Raw genomic sequence first — 5,000 nt, 5'->3', positions numbered from 1 at the left:
ACTAGGCCCTGTGGTTCTACTATGCCTGTCCCTGTGGTTCTACTTCTGTCCCTGTGGTTCTACTAGACCCTGTGGTTCTACAAGGTCTGTGGTTCTACTAGGCCTGTGGTTCTACTAGGCATGTGGTTCTACTAGGCCCTACATACACTACACACCATTTACCCACTACATACACTACACACCATTTACCCACTACATACACTACACACCATTTACCCACTACATACACTACACACCATTTACCCACTACATACACTACACACCATTTACCCACTACATACACACCATTTACCCACTACATACACTACACACCATTTACCCACTACATACACTACACACCATTTACCCACTACATACACTACACACCATTTACCCACTACATACACTACACACCATTTACCCACTACATACACTACACACCATTTACCCACTACATACACTACACACCATTTACCCACTACATACATACACACCATTTACCCACTACATACACTACACACCATTTACCCACTACATACACTACACACCATTTACCCACTACATACACTACACACCATTTACCCACTACATACACTACACACCATTTACCCACTACATACACTACACACCATTTACAACCTACTAGTGTGAGAGAGACGGGGAGAGAGACTGGGAGAGAGAGAGATAGAGGCAGAGAGAGAGGCAGAGAGAGAGGCAGAGAGAGGGAGATATCGAGTAGAGAGATGGAAGAGTGAGTGGGAAGGATGGGGGGTGAAAGAGAGCAGAGAAAAGGAGAGGAAAAGAGAGAGGTGGGGGGAGGACCGTGTATGATGTCGTGGCCATGTGGCTCAGCTAGATGACGTAAACAAGACAACAGAACCCTAAAAACAACTAGTCTGCTGTGTAAACAACAGAACACAACCAAGGAGATCTGGTCTGAGACACAAGGCTGAACAGAACAGAACAGGGCTTGATGAGACGGGACACAACCAGACACACTGGGGATTCAGGTCACTCAGTCCTTCCCTAAGCATCACAATGATTATTAACTAAGAGTTGCTTATTTTCTATAAAACTAAATGACAATATGTCAACTATTTTCCCAAAGCCACCTGAGGCTTAAAACCTCTTGAGACTAGGGGGCAGTATTTTGATGTTTGGATGAAAAACGTACCCAAATGAAACTGCCTATTTCTCAGGCCCAGAAGCTAGAATATGCATATAATTGGCAGATTAGGATAGAAAACACTCTAAAGTTTCCAAAACTGTCAAAATAGTTTTTCTGAAACCTCTCTGTTCCATTGCATGCCTTCCCTCCATTTAAAGGGATATCGACCAGATTCCTTTCCCTATGGCTTCCACATGGTCTGAACAGTCTTTAGACAGAGTTTCAGGCTTTTATTCTGAAAAATGAGCGAGAATGATCACAACGCGTCAGTGGATATCTGTGTGTCCCCAGAGTTTTGCGCCAACAGCTTGGAGCAGACCTTTTCTCTCTCTCTCTCCTATTGAAAAAGCTACCGCCCGGTTGACATATTATCGATTATTTATTCTAAAAACAACCTGAGGGTTGATTATAAAAAAACGTTTGACATGTTTCTACGAAGTTTACGGATACTATTTGGAATTTTTGTCTGCCCGTCGTGACCTGCACGAGCCTGTGGATTACTAAACAAAACGCGCCAACCAGATGGAGGTTTTTGTATATAAAAATAATCTTTATCGAACAAAAGGAACATTTAATGTGTAACTTGGAGTCTCGTAAGATCATCAAAGGTAAGCAATTCATTTGATTGCTTTTCTGACTTTCGTGACCAATCTACTTTGCTGCTAGCTGTTTGTAATGTTTTGTCTGCTGAGAGAGATGTCCTCACATAAACGCTTGGTTTGCTTTCGCTGTAAAGCTTTTTTGAAATCTGACACGCCAGGTGGATTAACAACAAACTAAGCTGTGTTTTGGTATATTGCACTTGTGATTTCATGAAAATGTTATATTTTTCGTAATTTAATTTGAATTTGGCGCTCTGCAATTCAGCGGATGTTGACGAAAATGATCCTCTAACGGGAATGGTGCTCCAAGAAGTTAAATATGGAATCAACACAATAAATAACTTCAATATTCTTATCTAAAATAAAGCAGTCCACGGCGGGACCTCATGAATAAAAGGGTGTGTCTGTCTACCCTCAGCGTGATCAGGTGTATATATTATCTCTCTTACTTCATCTCCAGCACCTCCTCCAGGTGTTTCCTGCGTTCTGCCCTCAGTGTGGTCAGGTGGGCCTCCTTCTCAGCCAATGACTGCTGGGTAGAGGACAGCTTGGCCTGCATGGACTCCAGCTCCAGTTTCACCTTCCCCATGGCCGCAAGCAGCTCCTCCATCTGCCACAAAGATGAGGATACACACACACACAGACAGGGAGGGATGGAAAGAGGGACAGAGAGAGGGACAGAGAGGGACAGAGAGGGACAGAGAGAGGAACAGAGAGGGGGACAGAGAGGGACAGAGAGGGACAGAGAGAGGAACAGAGAGAGGGACAGAGAGGGACAGAGAGGGGGACAGAGAGGGACAGAGAGGACAGAGAGAGGAACAGAGAGAGGGACAGAGAGGGGGACAGAGAGGGGGACAGAGAGGGGGGGGACAGAGAGGGACAGAGATGGACAGAGAGAGGGACAGAGATGGACAGAGAGAGGGGCAGAGAGGGACAGAGAGGGGGACAGAGCGGGACAGAGGATAGGGGGACAAAGAGGGACAGAGAGAAGGATGAGTGTGAAGAGAAAACACCGATACGAGGAAGAAAACAGAGGATGAAGGAAGGAAAGAGGACAACAGGAGAAAGTGATGCAGACAGACAGATGGACAGTGGACAAGATGGATGGAGAGCGAGAGGTGAGAGATGACAGGCAGAGAGAGGACAGTATCCCACGGCAACACGGAGAGAGAGAAGGAGTGAAGTGGTGAGAGGAGACAAAGAAGGTGAGAGTGAGGAAGAGAGAAAGAGAGAGAGAGAGAGAGAGAGAGAGGGAGAAAGGAGGGGGAGAGAGAGGGAGAGAGAGAGGGACAGAGAGAGAGGGAGAGAGAAAGAGAGAGTCGGAGAAAGGAGGGGGAGAGGAGGGAAGGAGACAGGACAGTGAATGTAGATAATGAGGTTGTGTAGGGGAGAGTTGAAGACACACAGGGAGAGAGAGAAACCGGGAATCAGAGGAGACCACTGATAGTAGTCTCAGTATTGACAGATATTGACCTACAGTGTCCCACTCTGTGTGTGTAAATGTTAGTGTTGTGTGTAAACGTTAGTGCTGTGTGTAAACGTTAGTGTGTGTGTGTGTGTTTAAAACGTATATAAACTTTACTGTAACAATGAAAGTACTTTAAAAGGATGAAAACTGTGAAGTCCTTCTATGTTCTCCTTATAGTGTCTCTCTCTCTCTCTCTCTCTCTCTCTAACTCTACTGTAACTCTCTCTCTCTCTCTCTCTCTCTCTCTCTCTCTCTCTCTCTCTCTCTCTCTCTCTCTCTCTCTCTCTCTCTCTCTCTCTCTCTCTCTCTCTCTCTCTCTCTCTCTCTCTCTCTCTCTCTCTCTCTCTCTCTCTCTCTCTCTCTCTCTCTCTCTCCCTCTCTCCCTCTCTCCCTCCCTCTGTTTCCATCCTCCCTCTCATTCCATCATGTCACATTGTTAGTAACCAGAGGAGCGTAGGAGAGTTGTATACAGGGAGTAAATCACTGTGCTATGGCAGGTTTATGTATTGGACAGAGGAGGACGTTTGGAGGAGGATGGAGTAGCTTGGTTCTGGGTGTTTCTCACGGGCTGGAGAATGCTGCGGTTTACCCTGAGACCGGCCTGGAGAGGGAAGAGAGAGGGAGAGAGAGACCTGTGGCTAGCGGCTTCAACGCCCCGGAGTGGTCAGGCTATCCTATACCCCACTACCCCTACCCCTCTCTCCTCTTTCTCTCTCACTCTCTCCATCCCTCTCTCTCTCCCCATCCCCCTCTCCCTATCCCTCTCTCTCCCCATCCATCTCTCTCTCCTCTCTCCCCATCCATGTCTCTCCCCATCCCCCTCTCCCCATCCCTCTCTCCCCATCCCTCTCTCTCTCCATCCCTCTCTCCCCATCCCTCTCTCTCCCCCCTACCTCTCTGATCTCCAGTGGCTCGTATATTTTCCCATAAAGCCAGTCCTAAGAGGTCCTTTCAGCCTCAACACCTAGCTCCGCTCTGGGGACTGGATCACTTTACAGTCTGTATGTACAACAGTAACACTGGAAACCCTGCTGCTCCCTCTGACTGTGGTCATGTTGTAGTCGTATCAGCCCTGTAGATCAGACATCCTCTCAGGCTGAATAGATGGACAAACAGTGCATTCAGAAAGTAGTTTCCACATGTTGTTACATTTCAGCCTTATTCTAAAATGAATTACATTGTACATTGTTTATTTTTTCCTCATCAATCTACACACAATACCCCATAATGATATCACAATACCCCATGATGACATCACAATACCCCATAATGACATCACAATACCCCATGATGACATAATAAAAAAATATATACATTAATATATATACATTTGCACAAAAAAACAAAAAACAGTTGTTGCTTTGTCGTTATGGGGTAATGTGATGTCGTTATGGGGTATTGTGATGTCGTTATGGGGTAATGTGATGTCGTTATGGGGTAATGTGATGTCGTTATGGGGTATTGTGATGTCGTTATGGGGTATTGTGATGTCGTTATGGGGTAATGTGATGTCGTTATGGGGTATTGTGATGTCGTTATGGGGTAATGTGATGTCGTTATGGGGTAATGTGATGTCGTTATGGGGTATTGTGATGTCGTTATGGGGTATTGTGATGTCGTTATGGGGTAATGTGATGTCGTTATGGGGTAATGTGATGTCGTTATGGGGTATTGTGATGTCGTTATGGGGTATTGTGATGTCGTTATGGGGTAATGTGATGTCGTTATGGGGTAATGTGATGTCGTTATGGGGTAATGTGATGTCGTTATGGGGTATTGTGAT

The sequence above is a fragment of the Oncorhynchus keta genome, unplaced genomic scaffold, assembly GCF_023373465.1.
Source record: "Oncorhynchus keta strain PuntledgeMale-10-30-2019 unplaced genomic scaffold, Oket_V2 Un_contig_1844_pilon_pilon, whole genome shotgun sequence".
NCBI lineage: Eukaryota > Metazoa > Chordata > Actinopteri > Salmoniformes > Salmonidae > Oncorhynchus > Oncorhynchus keta.
The sequence above is the reverse complement of the archived record's forward strand: the minus strand, read 5'-3'. Positions refer to the sequence as shown.